Source organism: Triturus cristatus, chromosome 12, assembly GCF_964204655.1.
Source record: "Triturus cristatus chromosome 12, aTriCri1.1, whole genome shotgun sequence".
In the NCBI taxonomy this organism is placed as follows: domain Eukaryota; kingdom Metazoa; phylum Chordata; class Amphibia; order Caudata; family Salamandridae; genus Triturus; species Triturus cristatus.
Window position 1 is genome coordinate 504,213,383 of NC_140595.1, and position 27,492 is coordinate 504,240,874.

Here is a 27,492-nt window from a genome sequence, read left to right on the forward strand (position 1 = left end):
ACACTTTCCCTACTGTTGCACTCTCTGGAGTGGGAAGAGTAATTTTTACCCCTACGCTATCCAACACTTTCCCTACTGTTGCACTCTCTGGAGTTGGAATAGGAATTTTTACCCCTACACTATCCAACACTTTCCCTAATGTTGCAGTCTCTGGAGTGGGAATAGTAATTTTTACCCCTACGCTATCCAACACTTTCTCTACTTTTGCACTCTCTGGAGTTGAAATAGTAATTTTTACCCCTACGCTATCCAACACTTTCCCTACTGTTGCACTCTTTGGAGTTGGAATAGTAATTTTGACCCTTACGCTATCCAACACTTTCCCTACTGTTGCACTCCCTGGAGTTGGAATAGTAATTTTTACCCCTACGCTATCCAACACTTTCCCTACTGTTGCACTCTCTGGAGTGGGAATGGTAATTTCTTTCCCTACGCTATCCAACACTTTCTCTACAGTTGCACTCTCTGGAGTTGGAATAGTAATTGTTACCCCTACGCTATCCAACACTTTCCCTACTGTTGCACTCTTTGGAGTTGGAATAGTAATTTTGACCCTTACGCTATCCAACACTTTCCCTACTGTTGCACTCTCTGGAGTTGGAATAGTAATTTTTACCCCTACGCTATCCAACACTTTCCCTACTGTTGCACTCTCTGGAGTTGGAATAGTAATTTTTACCCCTACGCTATCCAACACATTCCCTACTGTTGCACTCTCTGGAGTGGGAATGGTAATTTCTTTCCCTACGCTATCCAACACTTTCTCTACAGTTGCACTCTCTGGAGTTGGAATAGTAATTTTTACCCCTACGCTATCCAACACTTTCCCTACTGTTGCACTCTTTGGAGTTGGAATAGTAATTTTGACCCTTACGCTATCCAACACTTTCCCTACTGTTGCACTCTCTGGAGTTGGAATAGTAATTTTTACCCCTACGCTATCCAACACTTTCCCTACTGTTGCACTCTCTGGAGTGGGACTAGTAATTTTTACCCCTTCGCTATCCAACACTTTCCCTACTTTTGCACTCTCTGGAGTTGGAATAGTAATTTTTACCCCTACGCTATCCAACACTTTCCCTACTGTTGCACTCTCTGGAGTGGGAATAGTAATTTTTACCCCTACGCTATCCAACACTTTCCATACTGTTGCACTCTCTGGAGTTGGAATAGTAATTTTTACCCCTACGCTATCCAAAACTTTCCCTAATGTTGCAGTCTCTGGAGTGGGAATAGTAATTTTTACCCCTACGCTATCCAACACTTTCCCTATTGTTGCACTGTCTGGAGTGGGAATTGTAATTTTTACCCCTACGCTATCCAACACTTTCCCTACTGTTGCACTCTCTGGAGTTGGAATAGTAATTTTTAGCCCTACGCTATCCAACATTTTCCTTACTGTTGTTTTTTTGGGAGCTGGAGTAGTAGTTTTATTGTCTGTGCTATTTAATACTTTTTGTAATATTTTAGCTAATGTAATATATAATTAATTTGAACAATATTCAAATTAAATGTCATTTTTTAAATGTGTTAAATATAATTATTGCATTTTTATTCATGTTATTGTTTTATGTGTATGATGTATTTGTAATTTATAATAATTTTCAATAATTCAGAAGTTATTAAAACAATTATTAAAACTGATTATTAAGGTGCCGATTCCGATCCGTTAAAAATAATTTGCGTACGACCCTTATCTGTATTTTTTTACGTACGAGTCGTACAAGTACCGTACGAACGGCCAAGTTTTTACGTCCGAATATCGTCGGGAAAAGTGTACGAGAGTGAGCCGGACATTTTTATGTGCAAATCGTAAAACACAAGTCCGAGCGCGCAAGTACGATCCTGACCGTCCGTCCGAATACACAATCGCACGTAAAATGGCCCGTACTGAGCCAACGAAGTAGCACACATGTACACGGGTAAACTTATGCCAGTGTACGAGCCGTACAGCCCCCCCACCCCCAAATATGTCAGCACCGTACACCACCCTGTCCACTCTGTACCCCAGCCCCGCAACTGTACGCGCCGTACCCCCCAGGTACGTGCTGTACCCCCCCATGTACCCGCCTTACCCCCCCTGTCCGCACTGTACCCCAGCCCCGCACCTGTACGCGCCGTACCCCCCCCATGTACGCGCCTTCCCCCATGTAGGCGCATCACCCCCGCATGAACGCGCCGTACCTCCGCATGTACGCGCCGTACCCCAGGGCCGCACGTGTACGCACCGTACCCCCACCGCATGTACGCGCCTTACCCCCCATGTACGCGCCATACCTCCGCATGTACGCGCCGTACCCCAGGCCCGCACGTGTACGCACCGTACCCCCACCGCATGTACGTGCCTTAACCCCCACATGTACACGCCGTACCTCTGCATGTACGTGCCGTACCACAGGGCCGCACGTGTACGCACCGTACCCCCACCGCATGTACGCGCCTTACCCTCCCATGTACACGCCGTACCTCCACAGGTACGCGCCGTACCCCAGGGCCGCACATGTACGCACCTTACCCCACCGCATGTTCGCGCCGCACTCCAACACCGTACCCCAGCACCCTCACTCAGCATCGCGTATGTACGGATCGTACCTACGCGAAAAAGACTCATACAGAACCAGGACTCTGTAAAACAGCGCAAGGAGGGTCAATTCGACTCGCACAACACCACAAAACACGTCTACATGACAAAATACATCTCAATGACTGACCTGGCACATCCAAACAGGCAAACAGAGGCCCCATATCACAACCACCTCTTATAACACACCCACCAAAATTCAAACACAGCCACACCCACAAATTGACCAATAAAAAGGGCCCACACACACAACCCATGAGCCTTTGCAACAGACCCACTGCTGCCAGACCCCACAGAGAAACAACTCCACATTACTCATACCTTCACTACACCTTCACTCACACACCTTCACACAACCTCCTCCACAAACATCCCCCTCTTCACATTCACACACACACCGTCACATTCACACCCACACACCCACAACTATCCACACCCACCCCACACCATGCCCACAGACAAGAATCCAAAGTTCACAACGGCGGAGCTGGACCTCCTCGTCAACGAAGTCATCAGAGTCGAGCCATAGCTGTTTGGAACATTGGTCAGACAGACCAGCATAGCTGAAAAATCTGCCGTGTGGCAGAGGATTGTCGATAAGGTGAATGCTGTTGCGCCCATCTGAACGACCAGGCATGAATGCCAAGCCAGGTGGTACGATCTGCTCAGGGCGGTCAAGAGGAAAATGAATGAAGAATATGCCCTGAGTAACATCACTGGAGGTGGGCCGCCCCGCAGACCCGTACACTACCATCCCTGGGAGGAGAAGGTGATGGCCCTGCTACCGCCGGTTGGAGTACACGGGGTCGAAGGAGTCGCAGAGCCTGGTGAGTACACAAACAACTTACGTAACATGGGGGCAATGGGGTCCACACCACATATACACCAAATGCACGCAACTTCCCCCAAGCACTCACCGCACACAACCACACTCAAAAACCACACTCATGCCACTAACGTCTCCATGCACCCTTCACAAATCAAGGCAAGGCCTTGTCCAAGGCTACAACAACCACAAACACAAGACTGGATGTCCGGGAGGCTGGGAGGGTGGTCCCCACACAACACATTGTGAAAATGAGACGCAGACACCAATGCCCTCAGCCCATATGGCATAGGTACATACCCATGCACAATGCACAGGGACTGGCAAAGTACTGACAAGGTAGCTGACACTTGGCCCTGCTGTATGCAGCACAAGGCCCTCCTGGGACCACTGTACACTCAAACACCAACTCCACAAGCACAGGTATCTAGCACAGGAACTCACACTCACTGTCATGCCAGCATGCACCATGAGGGGACAGACACATCACCTGGGAGACCCAATGACAACTCACACTACACACAACAGCAGGCCCAGTCACAACCCCCCCTAACACAAGCACACACCCCCGGGGCAGGCAACGGATTTACACATTCCCACAATGGACATGTGACACAACAAGACCAATCCAGAGCCAAATAAGCATCAGAGCCAACAATCTACAGGTCAAACACTCAGGAGAACATCCCAATCTGTTCCCCACAACATACCCATCCCCAAGTGGACATTGAGAGGAATGCTAGGCACATCCAACTACCTGGAGGAACTGTGTCAACTTGAATATGTATGAAACATAGATGTCGCATGAAACACCATTAACATTGTCTCTCTCTCACACACAGGGCAACGTCGTCGATCTCCCCCCAACACTGGGGGTAAAGAATCACAGTCCCAGGCTCTGCGTGAAGACAATCCCACCGGCAGCGACGACTCTCACCACTCCGTGGATGACCCCGACCAACCTGGACCCTCTGGTGCCCAAGCCCCTGCAGCACCTGCATCAGGTACATCTGTGCCAACCACCCCCCCATTCCTGCCACATCCCAGGACACACCCAGGAGCCCTGCTCACACTGAACAACAGAGCCAGTCTGACCAGGAGGGACAAGGTTCTCCAGGCACCTAGGAGGAGGCAGGCAATCCTGCAAATGCCATCCCTCAGGGGTCCCGTAGACCCGATGTGCCCACAAGGGCAGGCCAGGCTCAAGTGGGCAAGGGTGGTGGGAGTGGAGGCAGGCGGAGGCGCGAACCTGACCAGCCAGCTCAGGACACCGGTATGTCATATATACACAACATCCTGGACTCATACTGGTGTGACACCAGAGGCATCAACCAGGTCGTGTCAAGACTCTCCGAGATGCAGGGGACCCTCGATGACATTAAGAACCTGCAGGTCGAGCATCATGCCAGTCATCAACAACACCAAGGACGGATGGAGGCAAGACTGGCTGAGCTCCTGGTGGTGCAGAGGGACATGAGCCAATCACTCCGTCAGATCGCCCAAAGCATGGGCAACCCTCCCTGTGCCACCAGGCGTAGACAAGCACCAGACACAGGGAGGGAGGAGGAGGAGGAGGATTCATGTGACGGAGCGTCCCCAGCATCATCAAGGCCTGCATCTGAGGGTCCCCGGAGGAAGGTGGGTTGTCCACGGAAAAGACCGTGAGAGTCAGCGGACCATCCCCATCTCCCAGGTCACCTGGCCTGGCACCTGGCCCTCTGGCGCAACAGCAGCACCTCATCCAATGACATTCTCTGCCACATGGACTTGCTGGTCACAGTCTGACCAATGATGACCAACACTGTGCCCTGGACTCTGATGACTTCCAATGCCAAGGATACCATCTCCCCCTGTGAATTTTGGATTCTATTCCCCCGGTAGAGCACCTAATTTCATCTACCAAAACACGTACCCCACCGCAAATAAATATATCACTTTGGTCATGAGACGTTCCTGTCATTTTGCATTATTCAACGACATATGTGTGTGGAAATGTCTAACTATGCCTGAGTGTTGAACTAACTCCAGCCATCCATACCCTGGGATCAGAGTCTGGTACAGGACACACATGGGTCACAAGGTATCATTCAATGTAGGCATGGAGCACAACACTCACCTGTGATGGCCTCTATCTGCTGAGGGGGTGCTTGCTAAACTGTGCGGAGAGACCTATTTGGGAGTTTATCATCAAGGCGTAGAGGTCATGGCTCATGTGGAGGTTCCCGGGGAGGGAGTCCCAGGTATGTGTGGCCAGGTGGGAGAACAATGTCCTGTATGCTGGAGTACGGTGGATGTGAAGAACGGTGGCCAGGGCAAGGTTGGATGCACGGAGATGGCCCAACGGGATCTAGGATGACAGACGTACAAGGTTGGTTTGGGGTCGGGGTTGTGGACTGCCTCCTGAGTGTGGGTGGGGAGTTTGGAGGTCATCCTGCAGCAGACAGTGATCCATTGCAGCTATCTATGGTGGACGGTGAGGTGGCTGGGGCGCAGGGTGTTGAAGCTGAGGTGTGCAGATGCCCCCTGGAAGTGGACCAGTGTCCTGGGAGTTTGGATGTACTTGCTCCGTAGAGGGCAGGGCAGTATTTGACACGGATGATGTCATGGACCTGGGGGATGGTCTGTCTTTTCTTGGAGTAGATCTATCTGTGGATCATGTGCATAATGCAGAGGGCGTTGCAGCATGAGGTACAGATGCTGTGGACTAGCATGGCATATGTGAGCGAGCCAAACATGATGCACACCATCTTGTGTGTGTGGCCACTGGGTGCTTGTGCAGGGCTCTTGCGGGTGGGACACAGATGATCACCTCAGTCCTGTACAAGTCCAGCCTCAGGTGGCTCGTGTTCAGCCATTCATCAATGGATCTCATGCATACTTGAATGATGGAACTGCCAATGTCTGTGTCTTTGTTGAGGGTGAGCAGCACCTGGCTGTCAATGGCATACGAGCTGATGATAAGGTGCTGTGCGCATGTGAGGGTGGAGAGGGGGGTCCTGGACACTCTGTAGATTGACATGCTGAGAGATGATACCTGTGCCATGTCCCAGACGATGACACCATACTACATGCTGAAGCCTTGAGTCCTACTCCCATGCCCTTGCTGGGCTACAGAGCCTGTGGGGAGTATTAGGGACGTGACCTGGTTGGTGTGACAGGGCCTGGAAGGCGGGGCAGCGCAGTGTAGGCAGTTGGAGTTGCACACTCAGCATGCAAAGGTGTCGTGTGTGTGCCCAGGGTATGTCTGACAGCAGGCGTTAGATGTGCGGATGGACATAGCTCGGAGTGTGGCTGATACATCAGACTGTAGTGTGATGTGGGTTATGCAAGGACAGGATGGTGGTGCAATGTGCACCTTGCATGTGCTGATGGTCCAGCCTTTGGCACCGCGTGGCGGCAACAGTGGCATAGACAAGCTGAGGACAGCCAAATGAATGGGTGGAGGGAGGAAGTGAGGAGCGTCTTGGAGGCATGTGTGTTCCCAAATCTGGATACTCTGTGGGCCCTTGCTGCAGGGGCCGCAGCAGCAGGCGGAATTTCCTTGCAAAATGACAGAATTTGCACACAAAGACTAGGATGTCAGAAGGACAACTGCAACAGGCGCGTGTGTAAAGTAAGGAGTGTCCAGTGTCACATGGCACACCCAGAGACAATGCATGCACAATCACCAAAGAAGCATGACACCGGATCAGGAAACTGAAGGCCGACCTGCGGACAGGAGACACACCCTCAGCAGCTGTTGATGGCCCATTGTGTGGACCAACATGCCAAAAAACATACACAACCATGTACTTCATGCCCAATAGGGAGCCTAATCCATGAGCAACTGCATGCATGTTGCTAAACTACACATGGACTCCTATGCATAATCTTCCACAACTATGCCAGATATGCCGCATGCAAAGTGGCAAGAGACCTGCATTGACAGAGATGAGGCACCTTGGAGTGTGACGAACACCGTTATTACTCAGCCTCACACTAAGGGAAATGTATCAATTGGAACAGACTCACAGGTCATTTGGCTGACCATGTGTGAGCTACACTGGACACCCCCTTCAACACACAGATGTGGTAAATCCTACTGAGCTGACACACAAGTGAAGGGGTTGAGCCTAACACCCCTTGCTGCACACGGAGAGTCTACAATTCCCCATTGAGCCTCATATGGGGATGTCCCACACTATGTCCACCATTAGCATCCCGTATATTCCTGAGGGACGTTATACACACATTGATGCCTTCATCAGAATCCACAAACCATCACAGATGACTGTCAGGAAGGGTGACTATCAATTCATAGGAGCCATGCAACACGTCATGTGGCCCATGGTGAGTCCACATGTATGCACGGTAACATAACATACACAGGAGCAGTCCCCACATATCACAAACACGTACCACCCACAAAATGCCTTGCTGTACTCCTTACCCCAAATGACTTTTCACCATGTCTGTGCATGTAACTCTGATCCAGAACACGTTGCAATACTCATGAGGAATAGCAGGAGGGCAATGATGACATGAGCAGACGACAGCGGCAAGAACCTGGGGAGGCCAGACACACAACAAGTCAGCGAAGAGCTAGTAATTCTCAGACATGTACATGTACTCTACAGGAATGATGTTGTCACCATGCCCTTAATAAATTTAGTGTCCCAGCTAATATGTGTGGAATTACATCATCACTTGAATGACACATCAGAACACACCTCCAAGTCACTTAGCACACAGCTCGAGACACACATTGCAACACATGCCACACAAGGCTCAAAGCGTGCACACTCAGACACAGGGACTCACCATCATGAGAAGAAGTTGCAGATAAGCTGACTCCGGATGTCCTCATCCTCATCCTCATCCTCACTTGCCCCGTGCCCGAGCCCTTCATCCTCCACGGGTGGATGATCCTGCTCATCCGGGTCAAGGATGAGCGGCACGGCCTTCTCCACTGCCATGTTGTGCAGCATGCAGCACACAATGAAGATTTTGCAGACCGTCACTGGGGCATACGGGAGGGCGCCGCCGGTCTTGTGGAGGCACCGGAATCTGCTCTTCAGGAGTCCAAACGTCCTCTCAATCACGCGCCTCGTCTGCCCATGGGTGTCGTTGTACCGGTGTTCTGCGGCTGTTCTGGGGTTGCGGAGAGGCGTCATCAGCTATGGCATGTTGGGATAGCCAGAGTCCCCTACATGGAAACATCATGTGAAGCAGTGGGTCAGGAGATGCCGTAAGATACAAAGATAGCGCTAAACACAGGACTAACAGAGTATACCCACCAACAAGACATGCTCGTTCCGCATGCAGCTGCAGCATCATTTCTAGCACCCTGCTACGCCTCATGATGTATGCATCGTGTGCGGACCCTGGAAAACGGGAACAGACATGGGAAATCAACATGTTAGCAAGACACACCACAAGGGCATTAATGGAGTGGTAATGTTTTCTGTTTCTATAGACTACCTCCTGTGCCTGTGGTGGTACCAAAGCCACATGTGTCCCATCAATGGCCCCAATTACATGAGGCATCCCTCCCAGGGCATAGAACTCACCCTTGACACCTTTCAACTGCTCACGAGTGGGAAAATGGATGAATTCATCCAGGTGCACCAACATGGCTTCTATAACATCATGCAGGACACGGCTGAACATTGTCTGGGACATGCCACCGACATCAGCTATGGTCAATTGAAACGTGCCGGTGGCAACAAAATGCAGGGCTGCCATCACCTTCCTCTTGGGGGTCAGAGCTGTAGGATACCTGTGTTGTGGTTGGAGGTGTGGTGCAAGCCGGCGGGTCAAGTCCTCTATCAACTCTTGCGAGAAGCGGTATCTGCGTATGCAGTCATGTTCACGTATGGCATCCAGGTCTGGCATTCGTCTGGGGAGAGGCGGTGCCCTGCAGAGATTTGGAAGGAATAACGAAGAGTGAGTACATTACCACACCAATGTCACTGAGGTGAGCACATGTTCAACAGCTAATACACATCTGCTTAATACAGAGTCTGTGCTGTGCAATACATCCAGGACACGTAGGACAGCCAGGTGATACTCCTACGAAGAGCCAGCCACAATAGTTGCATGGCAATGTTGACGTGACATGCCATTAAAATAGCTGTGGGCCAGTGTAAGTGACAAGCCAGACACATTACACGAGTGACAGACATCCACATATCAGCATTTGAAGGATGTCATCTCATACAAACAGCTGGCGGGAGTCTAGACGCACAGGTCACATGTCATCTGGAAAAGGACAGATAACACACATTTCCATGAAGGGGTACATGTCAAAAACTGATGACACAGACATTGAGAGAACGCAGATATTGCCTCATGTTAGGAAGTCATCTTCAAACCATCATGACACATGTAACATGTGAGTCCACATGTGGCATGGTGTGCGTATATATGTGTCATACACATATGCACACAGACATATGTTGGATGCTGCAACAGCAGATAGAGTTGACGGAACACCAACGGAAAGCTCATGGGAACACATGACACAAACATGACATAGTCACATCGTGGCACGCTGGGAGTCACATGTCAGGTGTAATTATCTGTGTACCTGGCATCAGGGGACAGTTGCGTGTGTTGCTGACTGTGCCATACCAGTGATGCAGTGCTTGACACGTGTGTCGTACATGCACACATGTCTAAAGTGTGAAGGGGAAGTGTGCCACGTAGTGCCCCATCACACATGACATGTGTAAACAGCTCATCACACATCTATTGTGCCACAACATGAGGAGACATGTGCCACATCACTGCCTGACACACCTAGGCCCTGCACATGAAGGACTGCACTGACAATGACTTGATGTACAGCCTTGTGCGAGTCTGACACCTTTATTCCTTTCGTGTGTGCCTCCTATCACCAGTGTAAGCTGTGAAAGGCAGTACACACGCTCTGAGGGCGTGTGTAGGGCCCGTACTCACGCGTGAGCACCTGCGGTACACGCGTGAGTACGTGCCTATCACTATAGTTGTGTTACTGTAGGTCCGAGTGATACGGCACATACTCATGCGTGTACGGCCCGTACACGCGTGAGTACATGCCATCACTATTGTTGGGGGTACCGTAGGGCCTAGTGATACGGCACTAGGCCTAGGCTAAAATTTCGTTCCGTTCGCGGAAATTGCGATAATTTGACATTTTCGCATTCCGCAGAAAGCGCAAAAATTTCAAAATTACCGCATTCCGCAGCTTGCCGATAATTTGTTTCTTGCTCGCGCTGTAAAATAATACATTCTCGCGCGCGCGCGATCACCTTACCTGAATCCCTGCGTTCGCCGACAAGTTTTCTTGATCCGGTCGCGTTCTCCATGAGATGTTGTATTGTTTTAAGCCTTTTGCGCTGTCTCGCGACAGTTCACGCCCGCAGTGACGTCATGCGTCGCGCGATCACGTCTTTCTTCTCGCGATCATGCACCGCGAGACAACTGAAAACAAGATGGCCGCGCCCGCGAGCAACCACATGGGTAAGTTGGCGAGCCGCAACCATGCAGAAAATCACGCGAACATGCAGGAAAAAAACTTCCGCATCTTCGCGATATTTCCGTGTGTTTGCGATAATTTTTAACATTTTCGCGATAATTTGCGAAAGTGGATTTCGCAAATTCCCCCCACCCCTATACGGCACGTACTCACGCGTGTATGGGCCGTACACGCGTGAGTACGTGCCTATCACTATAGTTGGGGGTACCGTAGGGCCTAGTGATACGGCACGTACTCACGCACGTACGGCCCGTACACGCGTGAGTACGTTCCTATCACTATAGTTGGGGGTACCGTAGGGCCTAGTGATACGGCACGTACTCACGTGTGTACGACCCGTACACGCGTGAGTACGTGCCTATCACTATAGTTGGGGGTACCGTAGGGCCTAGTGATACGGCACGTACTCACGCGTGTACGGGCCGTACACGCTTGAGTACGTGCCTATCACTATAGTTGTGTTATCGTAGGGCCTAGTGATACGGCACGTACTCATGCGTGTACGGCCCGTACACGCGTGAGTGCGTGCCTATCACTATAGTTGTGTTACCGTAGGGCCTAGTGATACGGCACGTACTCACGCATGTACGGTCCGTACACGCGTGAGTACTTGCCTATCACTATAGTTGTGTTACCGTAGGGCCTAGTGATACGGCACATACTCACGCGTGTACGGGCCATACACGCGTGAGTACGTGCCATATCACTAGGCCCTACGGTACCCCCAACTATAGTGATAGGCAGGTACTCACGCGTGTACGGCCCGTACACCCGTGAGTACGTGCTGTATCCCTAGGCCCTACGGTACCGCCAACAATTTGTGATAGGCATGTACTCACGCGTGTATGGCCCGTACACACGTTAGTACGTGCCGTATCACTAGGCCCTACGGTACCCTCAACTATAGTGATAGGCACGTACTCACGCGTGTACGGGCCGTACACGCGTGAGTACGTGCCGTATCACTAGGCCCTACGGTACCCCCAACTATAGTGATAGGCACGTACTCACACGTGTACGGCCCGTACACGCGTGAGTGCGTGCCGAATCACTGTAGTGATGGTGCCCTAGGGGTACGTGTGAAACGCGCCGTACCTGTGTGGCGATTTAAGAATTACAATGGGGACACATGAGGGACAAGTATTAGGGCCTAAATGCATGCTGGTTGTCATGGATACCGAGTTTCAAGTTCAAAATTTAGCATCATGTGGTCTGGAAAAAGCAGTTGGCCACATTATACATTGTTGCAAAGTGGTTGTTGACTTGACATGATGCTGCAAAATCGAAAGATGCAAAGGCTGTCACTGGTGTATGTTTAAAGGGATTGGAGGAAACGTAGGATGCAAATGAGTCTGACTAATCACTCTGTACTCCTGTAAATGAAAAAGGCCAGCAAGGCAGATATAAGGCAGACAGAACCCATGAGAGGGCACTTGCCTGCACAACATGTCAGTCGATACCACTGCTGCTGTATTGTCTCCCTCTGGCACCATGTCAAGGACTGTAAAGAGGGCCCAGCCTTTCACCCAGGAGGAGAACGAGGCCCTGCTGGATGTGATCCTCCCACGGTACCCCATGCTGTATGGTCGACCAGGGGAGCAGGTGAGTGCTGACTCAACAACCTTTGCTTGTGCACCTTTATTGTGTTTGTCGCTTCTGGCATTGTGGCCAGGTGTGACAGACATGCAATGTTGGTTGGAGTGGGTCCCGGGGGGGGGATGGCTTATGTCTCTCATGCAGGGCTTGATGTAGTTCATGTGTGCACTCCTCACTTGAATTGTGCTTACTGTGACATTCACTGCATAGTGCATGGCACATTCAGCCAGCCTAATCCTCTTGGGCATTCTTGTTCTATTGTCCTGCGGTGATTCAGTGGTCACCCCGGTCTGACAGGTGACTGCACCTACAGATGTGGGTGAGAGTTGAGTGGAGCTGTGGTGAGAGTGGTGAGAGTGTCCAAATGATGTGTATGCCCCCTGGACATTGATGTGTGTGAATGTTTCTTGTCATGTGGGTGAGTGTCTATGTGGAGTGTTGCACCACAGCTGCATGGAGGAGGCAACTGCTCAATCCATCTGATGTGTGAAGTAAGCCGAGCTGTGTGTCTGACGTGCTGAGCTAGCCCCACACCTGTGACCCCCCCTGGAAAGTGGCACATGTGCAGAGTGAGGTTTGCATCCGCTGTTGCCAATGACAGGTGATTGATATGTGCCTGTGTGTGTCTGTGTACTCTGCTGAGGTTTCGTCAGTTGCCTGGGGCATGTGACTGCTTTGCGGTGCTGTCCATCAGCCTTGTGTTGCTTGGGATGCACAGTGTGTGCCATGATCAGGGATTGTTTCGCACCCCTCATGCCACCTGTGTACTTACTATGCCATGTAGTGCATTGGTGTGTCCACAGTGGAAAAAGTCCCTATGACTAAGATGCTATTACTTGCCAGCATACTATGCCCTGTTCAACAAATCTAAGATGTTCAAATGTGTGTCTCTGTGACATGGTGCAGGTGTAGTGATGTTATCCCACTTTGTCATCCACACAGGTATCCCCCTACCACAAGGGGAAGATCTGGAAGGATGCCGTCAAGGCCGTGCAATCGGTGGAGGGTCGCAGTCGGCACCTGCCACAAGTGAGGAAGAGATGGCAGGACATCCGGTGCTGGACCCGGAGGATCGCCCGGGTCATGCTGAAGGAGGAGGCTCCTCGCAAGCATGGCGGGCGCCGGCGCCTGACCCACCAGATGCGGCGTGTCCTGGTGGTGGTCTTCCCTGACCTGGATAGGCGGATACAGGAGTTACAGCAGCAGGAAGGGGGTAGGTACATGTGTGTTTGTTGTGTGTCGCCAGCTTTTGTAGCTGCTCAGTCGCCTGGATACACTGCCAGGCTATATATGTGCAGTGCATATCCTGTTCCCCAAAGTCAACCTGTGCTGTTCTTCCTCCCTTCCCCTCCTTGACATGTGTTACCTGGTCTGTGTGTTATCACTATTGCACATGGTCATCTAGGCTGCCAGTTTATCAAGGTGCACACTGCTTTCAGCATCATGTGCGGGGGTGGTCTGCCTGTGCCCTGTCCAGTTCAGTCATTTGGGGGTGCATAATTGTTGGCACTGATGCTGAGTCTCAACATAGGAGTGTGAGGGTTCAAATGAACAGACTTGCAGCATGCATTACCAATGTTGTGGCCTCAGACATGATGTGCATGAGTGGGATATATGCATAGTGCCGGGACGGTTGCCCCTGTAACAGTCAGCTAATTCCAGGACCATGGAGCAGTGTGCACACCACAGTCCCCTGACACAGCCTGCCCTCCTACTCATGTGTGTCATCCAACACTGTGCACATTCACTGTGGGTTCATCATGGCTCTGCCTCTGTGGCATTGTTCCCTGGCCTAGGTAGTAGTTTTCACATGTGTGATACATTTGCCCACTGGACAGGGATACACCAGTTTGCTTGTGCATACTCACACTGGGCAGTGCCTGTGTGGCTATTCACAACAATCTGTTGATGGTTGTTTGTGACAAATTTGTTTTGCCAGCCCTACAAGGTGATGTCGTGTTAATGAAGCTAGTTTTCAAGCACAGTTATTGTAACCCTGAATAAGAGGTGTCACTTCTTGATCGGTATCAGTCACATTGACTCAGGTATTGGTGGGTGTGTGCGGGAGGGGCGTACATGTTCAACCCTGATGTTTCATTGCCAGTTCTGACTTGTGTGTGATGATTCGCAGTACAGAAAGTCATCGTGCAGTGCCCCCGTGATGTTGGTCAGTGCTTAATGTTCGTGCTTCATTGCCTGTGTCAGTTTTTGACAATCATGTATCCTGCTTGTACATTTTTAGCACCTGTGTGTGGTTCAGATGCTACACAGTTGTGACTTTGTGTGCTGACATCTGTGGGTACATTCTGGCTTGCCATGAGGGGGAACCCACAGTCCAGCTAGGCTTTTTTGCTAAACAATTGCAGGCCCATTAGCTTATGCATTGTCCTGGGTGTGGACATGTGTGCCACTCCAGATGACAATCAGTAGGTCATATGTGTAGGCACCTGTGTGATCAGGTGACGGATAGCCATGTGACAAATGACATTATTCAAGTTGTTACTCAGAGAAATTGTCCCTTGGCAATCACTACACCTGTCAACATGCCTCAATGTTTCATATGCTTGACCTTGTTGTTTTGTTGTGAAGTACAATAATGTGCCTGCATGACAGATGTCTCCCAAGGAAGTGCACAAGACACCACATTGACACTTTCCAGGGACCTGCTGGCACATTTTAAAGTAAGGCACAGTTTGAACAAAACTTGTTTAGAGTTCATACATATACATGTTCCCACAGTGTGGTTGCATTTGGGTTAGTCCTTGGTTGTTGCCGATACCAACTTACGAGTGTCAAGTCATCCAGACCACCGTGGTGCCATGTATATGTACTTACTGATACCCCATTTCTGCCTAATAGTGGCTTATTTGAATGAGTCTGGCAGCTCAGACAATGACTGTGTACATGTAGTTTGGTGTGCACCTCCTTGTGTGACTTCTGTTATACAGACACATGTGTGTTCTGTTCACAAAGAGGCACATTCACACATTCTAGACATGTCCATTGTGTAAAGGGTTGTGATTCTCCAGGAATCACAATGTATTTATTTGGGGTTTCCTAAGTACTCACAGGTCTCTGAGTGTGGGGACACCTTCTGCATTGGCATGTGGTATTTGGCCTTGGGTGCGACAATACTGTTTGGTTCACAGTGAACAAGAGGTGGCATGCCTTCATAGTCTTGCTGTGCTCAACTGATCCCAGACACTAGCTTCTCATGATCTTGTGATTTCAAGTTATTTGCTGTTGTGTCCTAATTTTCATTGTTTCCAAGTGGCATGGTGGGTCAACCAACTGGGGAGTGCAGGGCTTACATATGTGGGGAGTATCCTAGATGTTACTCATGATGCCTTTCCTGATATGCACTGTTGCCTATTTTGTTTGGACTCATGTGTCAGATGTATACAGGTGACTGATTTTTTCCTGTCTCTTCACCTTGCCCACAGCATCATCGGAGGACACCGAGGGAGACACCGGCACGGACGTGGAGGAGGGATCGAGCAGTGGTGCCACCACTGCTGAGGAGTCGGTGGAATCTAGTGGCGCGGAGGGCGAGGGGAGTGAGGCGGAGGACCTGCCCAGTACCAACACTGACTACGAGGCAGACGGGTCTGAGGCTGAGCTCCCAGAGGGGGCGGAGGCTGCTCCCACAGCTGAAAGCAGCAGTACATCTCTCGCCGCCCCCTCCATTCCCATCACCGCCCTCCCACTTGCTCGGGTCCCTTCTGTCCGTGCTAGGCCACACCGTGTCTCCTTCGTGCCAGGCACCGCACCCCCTGCCCCTGTCCCCCCTGCTGCCCTCACTGCCGAGTCTGTGGACATTCAGCGGCAGTTGCAAGTTGGACAGACATCGATCCTGACTGTCCTCCATGGCCACACCAGACTGCTGACCCAGATGGTGTCGTACATGGAGAGCATGGCATCAGCGATGTCTGACCAACGGATGTTGCTGAGGTCCCTGGACTCATCACTGACGGCAGTAGTGAGTCACCTGCAGCGCTGCGTCCCCCCCTACCCCTGCCCCATCCACAAGTCCCACACCCATGCCTGTCCCAAGCACACCAAGACATTCACACACACACACCCCACCAGACAGAAGCAGCACACCACCACGTAAGGGCAAGCGCACACCTCCTGACATGCACACTCAGGGGGAAGCAGGCACACCCACTGGGTCTGGGGCACACAGGCAGGCACGCAGTCACAGTCCTCGTCCACATGAGTCACTCCCCAGTCCCTCCGATGTCACTCCCCTTGGCTCCCCTGCCCCAGATTCGGAGAAGGAGGCCTACTTTGCTGGGCTGGGCCTTAGCCCCCTAGTTCACCTGGCCGGAAACGGTCAAGGCACTCCACGGTTAGGGGAGTTAAGTCCCCCAGCCTGTCCACCACCTCCCCCAGTAGCGCTGTAACCCATCCCTCCGACCCCCCCCTCCTTGGGGCCTGTTGTTTCTCCGGGTGCAGGGGAGACGCTTGAAGAACTGGCAGAAGTGTGCAGCGCCGAGCTCGCCTCCACCTTTGGCGCTGCCTCACCTCCTGTGGTGGAGTCGTCCGTCCCTGCACCCACCACACCTACCCTTCCCCCTCCTGTCCCTGCGGTGCCTGGTACTTCCCCACATGATGCCCCCCCAGTCGACGACACAGTCTTGTGATGTGAAGGCAAGCTAGGGGAGACGCATGGCCATGTGTCCCCCCCAAGGACTGATGATATGGACTGGCCATTGGCCTTTGTGAATAGTCTCGTTTACACATTATTATTTTCATGCTGAATAAAGCATTTTCTTTTTCGTTTGAAAAGTCTTGCATTTCAGGTATTGATGTTGATGCTGATGCTACAGGAGTTGGGGTTGTGGGCATGTGTTATGTTTCAGGGAAATGTTGTAGTCTGCTGCTCATGGGGTGGGACCTGGTATCTGCATGCCATCACAAGGTCTCTGCTAAGATTCTTTGTCGTGTATGCTCTTTGTGTTTGGAGACATTGTCCCAAGGAGTGTTCCTTCCTCTGTGGCACCTGACATCTCCCCTGCAGAGAGTTGCACAATTGTTGTGTTGCTCTGTGTCTACATTTCCTTTGTTGGTGATGGATCCCTTCAACTCTGGTCATGCCTGCTTAGCAATGTCTCCGGCTGCATCGTCTGTGCCATCCTTGGTACTTACTGTAATTGTGTATAGAGTATTTTGCCATGCCTTCATGGAGAAATTGTCCCTTTTCCGCACAATGCATGTGTGTAATCCCAGCCTTGTACACATATGGTACTTCTTCTGCTGGGTATTTGAACACCTGACTCACAATTGTGGCCATGTATCTCTGGGAACTCCATCCTATTCCTTCCATGACAGACAACATCTTGGTGGCTGGACCAGCACCTGGACATTCCTATCAGTCCTGGGATGTGCTTGACAGTGTGTGTTCTCTTTGGCTCTCTTAGTTTATTACCAAGTGACATGACTATACAGTCTTGTGGCATGATCTCAGTGTGTGTATTGTGCTGCATCTGCCAGGGGTGGGTATGCATGTGTTATTTGTCCTCACACCCACATGTGGTGTGTCATGCAGTGGGGGAAAGACATCCATCCTCCTGGGAGTGGGACACTGCTGTCAGTGATGTGTTGTTATGGCACTATCATCATTGTCCAAAGTTAGGGATACGTACATTCACCCATGGAGTTGTGGTCATCTGATACTGATGTACACCCCCCATGTCTCTGTCCACTGCTGGGAGTCCTCTGCACCCACCCCCATGTCTCTGTCCACTTGTGGTATTCCTCTGCACCCATCCCCATGTCTGTGTCCACTGCTGGGAGTCCTCTGCACCCACCCCCATGTCTGTGTCCACTGGTGGTATTCCTCTGCACCCACCCCCATGTCTCTGTCCACTGCTAGGAGTGATGGGCACCCACCCCTCACATGTCCCTGTCCACTGGTGGTATTCCTCTGCACCCACCCCCATGTCTCTGTCCACTGCTGGGAGTCCTCTGCACCCACCCCCATGTCTCTGTCTACTGCTGGGAGTCCTCTGCACCCACCCCCATGTCTCTGTCCACTGGTGGTATTCCTCTGCACCCACCCCCATGTCTCTGTCCACTGCTGGGAGTGATGGGCACCCACCCCTCACATGTCCCTGTCCACTGGTGGTATTCCTCTGCACCCACCCCCATGTCTCTGTCCACTGCTAGGAGTCCTCTGCACCAACCCACCCACCCATTTGCGCCCTTGCTGTGGTACACTGCTGTCCTGGGCATACACCACCCCCAATTTACAGCTGATGTGCTGCACCAAGCCGTACACCTACATCCGTGGCATGTGTACACCTTGTATCCATCATGTAATGGGGCTGTAGGGGTACGCGTGGTACGGCCCGTACCCATGCTCTGGGGGCGTGGGTACGGGCCGTACCACCATTGTGGCGGTGACGTAGGGGTACGTGTGGTACGGCCCGTACCCACGCTCTGGGGAGCGTGGGTACGGGCCGTACCACCATTGTGGCAGTGACGTAGGGGTACGCGTGATACGGCCCGTACCCATGCTCTGGGGGCATGGGTACCGGCCGTACCACCATTGTGGGGGTGACATAGCGGTACGCATGGTACGGCCCGTACCCACGCTCTGGGGAGCGTGGGTACGGGCCGTACCACCATTGTGGCGGTGACATTGGGGTACGCGTGGTACGGCCCGTACCCATGCTCTGGGGGCGTGGGTACGGGCCGTACCACCATTGTGGCGGTGACATAGGGGATTCGCGTGGTACGGACCGTACCCACGCTCTGGGGGCGTGGGTACGGGCCGTACACGCGTACCCCTACATCACCACTGCAATGGTGGTATGGACCGTACCCACGCTCTGAGGGGCGTGGGTACGTCCCGTACCACCATTGTGGTGGTGACGGGTACGCGTCCACATCCACTTCCGTTGTGGCGGGACGTGGGATTGGTGGACACGCCCCCCGAAGTGACCAGACCATGGAGGTAATTAATGTGCAGGATATATTAGTTTTTTGTGGGGTGTGGGTTATGTTTCATGCCCCTTGCACCCCCCCCCCTTTGCCCCTGAGGGTTGTTCTGACCTTCTGTGGCGTCTGCGTTGGTTTCTGAACACGAGGTCGTAGGCTATGAGGGTCGGGATGACGCTTAGGTTGGGGTCCATCGCTGTCCGTCGCGTACCGGTGCTCCTTGTTCGCGTCGTCCTCAATTTCCCGGCAGTTTTTGGCTCCCGTAAAAAATGCTACGTGCGGAGTGACGTAGGCACGAATCGTACTTGCTGGTCCGTAAAACGCTGCCTGACTCCGTCCGGACGTCGCGTATGCGCCGTCCAGAATCAGAATTGTATGTATTTTTTTGCCGGTCGGGTTTTTTACGACTCGTACGGAAATGGTATTTCTGTGCGAATCGTACTTGCGAGTTTGTAAGGTGTTTTTCCCGGGTACGAGTCGGACGGAGAAAACGCTCCGTACGACCATTTGTACCCGGGTTTTACAGGATCGGAATCGGCACCTAAGTTATATGTATATGTGTAATTAATGTTTTATTGAATTATATATATTAATTATTAATTTTAAACATTATAAAATATATTTAATTATGTTTATTTTATTTATAAGTATTATTTGGTTTATTTTACATATTTGTTTTTTACTAAAAAATACCCTATATTTTTAATAACGATATTTTTGACATTCTATATTTTATTTTCAATATTTTTGTACTTACCATGTTGTAGATAGGATGTCGATATTCTTGACATCGATATTTTTGCTCCGATATTTTTGTAGGTCGATTTTTTGACCTTCGATATTTTGTCAGTGATCCCCTGTAAAGGGACACCTTTTTGATCTGATGTTTTTCCATTCAGCAGAATTTTCACCCTTTAGACCCAAGAGCCCATGTGTGTTCTGTCTTATGTTTAAAGGGCTACCTGTCTGAATGGGTGACTTGGTTGTTTCAGTACTTGAGTACATATCTGAGTGAGTTTATCAGTCCAGTGGATGTGTCACTGGATTTGTAAGTAACTATGTCACTATATGACTCTCTCTCTTAGTAGCTCTGTGGGTCTGTAACTTGTATGTAAGGGGCTGCACGAGGCTGGCTCTCTGGAAAGTATACTAAAACGAAGTACACAGTGCAGAGAATCCAGTGGGTCCCTTATTGGTATACAGAGGTAAACCAGATGATACTATTGTCCTTTTGGTGGTAGTGTCATCAAGCAGTTAGGCTTATCAGAGGGTAATGCTAAGCATTGTATGCACTCACAAAGACAATAAATGAGACACATTCTCAAGAACACATCTGAGAACAATTTGGAAAAATAATATTGATTTTTACTTAATTTTTCAGACCAAGAACTTTGTTCTAAGGTTAGTATTTTTTATGTCATGAATTTTCAAAGTTTGCAACCTGGCAATAATGCTGCACACACATTCTATCCAGTAGCAGGTCCAACACATGTTTAAATGGCTACTTGTCTGCATACATGACTTAGAGTATCAGTACTTTAGTACATACCTAAATAAGTGTTTTACTTCCTGTCTAGACGTGTCACTGGATATGCATGTAAGTATATAGGTGTGTCACTGACTTACTTAGGATCTCTATAACTTTGTATATATTTCTTACTGGCTCTTTTACTGAGTGTGGGGCTCTATACGTGTGTGTGCAAGCAGCTCTGTTACTGCTAGATACATAACTGCTGTATCTGCGTGTGACAAAATGTGTCAGTGTCTCTGAGTGGGTGGCTGAGTGCCTCTATGGTTTTGTAAATATGTATGTCAGTTGCAGTATAGTGGGAGACTGGATGTTTAAGTGGGCATATTGGTCTAGAAATGCACATGTGACTCACTGGAACTCCAACCAAGATTATAAGTTACTATCTGAAAAAGCCACTTTTAGAAAGTTCACATTTCACTGTTTAAACCAAATGTGCCTTTCTGTCAATGCCCATGGTCACCTGACTGTGAACGGCTCTCCTTTGGTGTGTGGTGTGCTCTTTCTAGACATTAGGCAAACAGAGTCTTGGGTGTGGGACAGGGTGTTCCTGCCCCGGACAGGACAGCCTGAGTACTGTGTCTACCTCCTTCCTGAGTTCCAGGCTTTCTACCCTGCCACCAACAAATGTTTCTCAAACCTAGGCCTGCCTGCCTTTTTACCCCTAGTCATTTTGGCATCAGGTGCAGGAAAGGGGGAAGGATAGACAAAGTGGGCATCCCCCACCCTCAGGGTAGCACTTGTTATAAGAATGGCACACTCAGAATCTCCCATCAGAACACTGCTGTCCCTGTGGAAGATTCAGAAGAAGGACTGCTGATTGAAGAAGTAAGATTCAACCTACCTGCCTTGCCACGGAATTAACAGAAGTGACTCCAAGGGTCAGTTGGCTGACCTTTTGTTCAAGCTACAGGGACAAAAGCTTCTAAAGGTCTTCCCTGCAATTGCCTAGTTTCTGAGCACCAACTGGATCTTCCCAAGACCTGCAACTGGCTTCTTCTTGCGTAAGTCCTGATCCCTAAGAGGTGCCCAGGGGTCTTGGACCCTTGGCTGGCATTAGAATATATTCCGCCTGCTTCAAACCTAAGCCACAGTTGAAAACCCAGATGTTTGGGACTCTTCCAATCCATGCATAATTGTTTGTGGTTTGCCTAAACATGTGACTTTGACCCAGTCCAGCACAACAAGATAACCACAAATGGGGCATTTTGCTTTTTGGCACTATTTTCAACTGAAATCATATCAATTTCTAACTCCAGTTTGACTGATTGAATGTTTTTCATTTTGGTATCTTTTTTTCAACTCAACTAATAATCTCATTTCTTACAACATCCTCCTGCCAGTGTCCACCTGGAAGAACTAGAGTCAATAGACACTTCTGCTCAGGACACCCCAACATCCCTCTTGTGTCATGCAATACTTTCCCCTAGATTCCAGCTCAGTGGTTGCATTCAGGGAGGCCATGACCCAATTAGTAGAGGCTCAGGGAGCACCCACTTAGATCACCCGGGACTTAATTGGAGGGGTCAAAATGCTCTGAGAGATGTTGCCTAGGCAGACAGAAAATTTAACTAGCACCATTACCTCCTTGATTGCAGCGATTATGTTCAACTGCCTCTCTAACTTGCCCCACATCTTGTAGTCCCGACTCCCAGGTCATTCTTACCACACTATTTTCCCTGCTACCCTTCATGTTCTTTCATCCAGTGTGGTCCTGGATCCTGCCATGGACAGCCAATTTCCATCTTCCTCATTATAATCTGAAAATATTGCCTCAAACCGATGTCCAAATGTTTATCCATCAGAACTTGTTAGATAGTAGTGGAGTCCTGCCTCAAGGGTGAATCCGGCCAGTTGACTTCCTTAAATTTATGAATTTTTTCTGTAAAGCACTGAATATTTGTGAGTACTTTCCCCCTTGATTTTTAAACTAGTTTGTTTAAATGTTATTTTGTACATGATGACCTTTCTTGAACACTATGGGCCTGATTAAAACTTTGGTGGTGTGATGCCGGTTCTGCCCTGCCGCCGCACCTCCAAAGCCGTGATCAGGCCAGCTGCCAGGTCAGGATTTTCCTCCTGTATGGTGGGCTTTTTTTGAGCATTCCCACTGCGTGCCTCTAAAAAGGTACTCTGCAATGGGAACGCTAAAAACAGTTCCTGCATGGCATGGACTTAAAAGTCCATGCAGTCCAGAAACTGATGTGCATGCACACAGGGGGGCACGTTTTATGCCCAACTGTGTGCATCCGCACGGTGCAGAGATGCCAGGTGGCCCTGTAGGGCCCCCTTTGTTTCCCCTCTGCAAGGGTTTTGCAGGAGGGGCAACCGCCGTGAAAATCGTGGCGGAGAGGAAACTCCCAATATGCTTGGTGGGATTGCAGTGGTCCTGCCAAGCATATGGATGCCTCTACAACATTGCAACACCACCAGGGAACAACGGTTTCCTGGCGGCCACCGCCGCGCACCCGCGAGTCTACTGGTCCGTGGACTACCAGACTGGTAATCGGCGACTATGTATGAGATTGTACTTTCTACCCCTTTGTTACACCCAGTTGAAAAAATCTGAATTTTAGTACTAAATCTTTATAACATACATTTTATTATAACTTTAATCTTGAAGAATTCTATTTGTTGATTTGTGTTACATATACGTTTTGCAATTATTTTAATTAATTTGTGCAATAAAGTAGGGGTGCGCAGATCTCACTCCGCGGAATTCCACTGAGCTACAGAAAAACTCTGCAACCACAAGATTCTGTAAAATTCCACTAATGGGCAGAAAATATGTTGCTTGAACTGCATTCTAGCACCGGTAGCGCGAGCAGCGCTGAAAGTCAGCAAGACCAGCACCATGCATTGAGTAAGAATGTGCAGCCATTCAAGCTGATTTTGCTGACGCTTAAGCAGCAAATCTAATCGAACTGCAGTCCTCTCTGACCGCATCCACTCACTTTTGCCTGTGTTAAAAAATGGTGCTGAAAGGCTTCGTGGTGACTGAAAATCGAGCAAGGGGCTGGGAAATCTCACTCACAAGCTTGCGTTGTTGAGCCATGCATTGTTCCTGTGAGGCATGGACAGCAGAATAATTCCACCACTCACTGATGGTTGGGATATGGCAGGAGCTCTACATTACAAGCATAATGTGAAAAATCCCAAATTCCACCAATTTTGTGAGCAGAATTGTACTTCCACCAGTGGCTACAATAAAGAATTACTTACTTACTTATGTCTGCATTGGAGGAGGACCTGAACATTATCATAAAACTTAGTGAGTATAGCCATTTACTTTTGCTTCCAAGCCAGGAACCTGAGTTGGACGCATCCTCTGGGCTAAAGGTCTCACTTTCTTTCTTGACAGTGGAGTCTTGGTTTTAGTCTTGGTTTGAACATTTTGATCCCCTTTCACATATAGACTGCTTCTTGATGAGTTTTTATATTTTGCCCAGTTCCAACCAAGTTTCCATTTCTCTGAGATTGCACTACATATTTTTGTGGGTCTCCTTTCCTAAGATCATTTCTTTCCCACATGACTATATGATAGAATTTCTATACATTTTATAAACTCAAAGCAAAAATCTCTTTCTTAAATTTACAAATCATATTGTATGGTGCATTAAATGTCGGCCAAAGGAAATGTTTTGTGATTTAAAAGAGACTATTTCTATCTAAGTTCAATTGTGAAATGTGAAATTTGAGAATGAGCAAAGATGATAATAAAGGTACTATTGCCAATGTGGTAAATGCAACAGAAAGAAATTCAACACAGATGAAAGGTTGACACAGGTTTGTGGTGTAAAAAATGAACATCATTTTATTATAAAAAAACTTCTGAGAATAATAAGTAGACTCACTTATTACAAGGTCCATCTCAATGTCCAGCAGGTTGACCAGTATGGAGAGAGGTATCAACTTCAAATTTGTGGGGAGGATGTAAGAAATTGGGTCACTGGTTGAGGGGGGTAAAACCCTACTTAAGAAACAACCACAATCCTTGTCAGAGTAAAACTCAACAGCAACCCCCAAATTAACCTGTGAAAAAGAATTATGTAACGTTTCACACAGTAATAAAGTGAAACACAACACAAGAAAAATCCCACCACAATTTAGGAAAATGTATTAAATAATTTAAGACAAAAATGACAAACATCCAATCATTAAAACCCGCAAACAGCACAACACACCAACTCTGGTAATCTGGTTGCGCTTGACTGGGATAAAGTCACAAGTTCAGGCTGACCGTGATAGAGTGTGGGTCAGCTACAGAGTCTCAGTTCGGCCAGCTGAACAAAGTGCCTTAAATCCTTGTTTAGGAGAATGGTGAGATCCTGCTTGGAAGATGCATTGTACAGAGGCGGTTCTAAGGAGCTGCAAGATGGAGATGCAAAGCCCTATGTCGACATTAAGGATGCCGTCGATGACGAGCTTGCATTGCGAAGGCCCACATTGACGATGCATTGTGCATCATCAGTTCCAGGGAGACTGCAGGCTGGGTTGTGAGGTTCTAAATCAGGGATACATTGCTCAGCAGTTCCATTGTGCAGTTTTACAAGGTGATGAGGCCCATTGCGTTGGTTCTTATTGAACCACAGATGGGCTGGCAGAGTGTCCATTATTTATTCCTGTTGCCCACTTTGACGTAGGAGAAGGTTCTCAAGTTTTCACCCCTCTGAGGTGTCAGGCATCTCAATTCAGAACAAGTTCTTTTTGAATGTGTTCAGACAGAGCTTTTGTGATGTGTAAGTGTCGAAGGTGACAGGTTCTCCCCCTTGTGAAGTCAGAGTGGCCCATTCTAACAACGCCTATCCTCCCTTTATATTACTGTCTGAAGGCAGTACTAACTGACTGCTACACCTAGTCATGTGACCTAGGACACATGCTGCAAAATTGTTAGGACAAGAAAATACCAAATTTCCAAAAGGGCTATTTTTAGAATTGTGACTTAAATCCCGACTTTACCACTAAGAGGACTTTAACTTAGACAATTCTTTAGATCAAACTCATTCTGTGTACCTGCTCCCATTTGAAAGTTAATACGTATTAAACATAATAAGGAAACCCAATGTTATTCTATTGGACAGTTAGGCCTTGCAGTAGTGAAAAACAAATTTACACATTTAAGAGCTTTTTACTACCAGGACGTGTAAAACTTAAAAGTACATGTCCATTTTTTTAAATACACTGCACAAGTACATGTGATTAGGCTAGCCAGGAACTACTTTGTGAATTCCAGGCAGTTAAGTTAAATTGTGTCATAATGCGCATACCTGAAGTTAGATTTGAGACTAGGCCCTAATATGTTTATTTAATGTTTATAAAAACGATACTATCCACAACACTCTCCCCCGCATAACACCAATAAACTCACAGTAATAACCCTTTACCAACTCATCCCAACTGTAACACCCTTAGCACTTACACTCCTCCCTAAACCCCACAACACACTAATACCTTTCCCCAAGACATCTCACCAATACTATCCAAAACATGCCCATTTCCTTAAACCTTGATGTTTGAGCTGGGGTTCTCTAATTGGCAGAAGGTAGGTCCCTTTGTACAAGTAGGGACCCTTGCTTTTAGTCAGGGTAAGGGTGATACCCACTTTAGATGACCCCTGCTCACCCCCTTGGTAGCTTGGCACAAGCAGACAGGCTTATACAAAGGCAATATGTAAAGTATTTGTACTCAAAACACACAATAATACAGTAGAAACACCACAAATGGACACCACACCTGTTTAAAAAGATAAGGTATCTTTATCTAAACCAAACAAGATCAAAACAACAAAAAAAAATATACAGGTAGCAAACAAATAGCTCCACATGGGGCTATTAAGACATCGTGAGAGGCAATAAACCAAAGTAAGGCAATGACGTGTTGAGTCCAGGGCAGGGGAAGTTGGTTTCATCGGCAGTGAGGCGTCAGTTCTGGTAAGGCGATGCGCAGTTGGAGACTCATGGAGTCACCCTCTGCACAATAACCAGATGCAGGCGTTGGTTCTGGCGGCATCAGTGCGAGCACTGGCATTAGAAAGACTGATAAATTCAGGCGTCGAAGGCCATCGGAGCTGCGGTGCAGGCGGGGTGGTGCATCGTGCTCTTCACGAGCAATGCCCCTGGCCTCGGTGAAGGTTGCGGCGTCATGGCCTCATCGCTGACAGTGTCGGAGATTGTTTTTCTTGATTCTCTAGTTTTCTTCCTGCTCCCAACAGCAGTAACAACCTACAGAGGCCCAAAGCTGGAATTGGCACCTCCAGGCAGGTCAGAACTCCCAACAATGAAGTTCAGGGGAGTTGGGTGTGAACGCTTTGTGTCCCTGAGACTTCAGAACATGAGGCCAGCACACACAAGCCCTTGGAGATTCTTCTTCAAGCAAGTTTCTCAGCAAAGTTCCAGTATTTGTTCCTTTCTTGGCAGAAACAGCAACTGCAGGCCAACAGCATGCAGCAAAGGGGCAGTGCTCCTCCTCACAGCTCTCTAGCTCTTCTCCTTGGCAAAGGTTTCCCTTGAGTCAAGAAG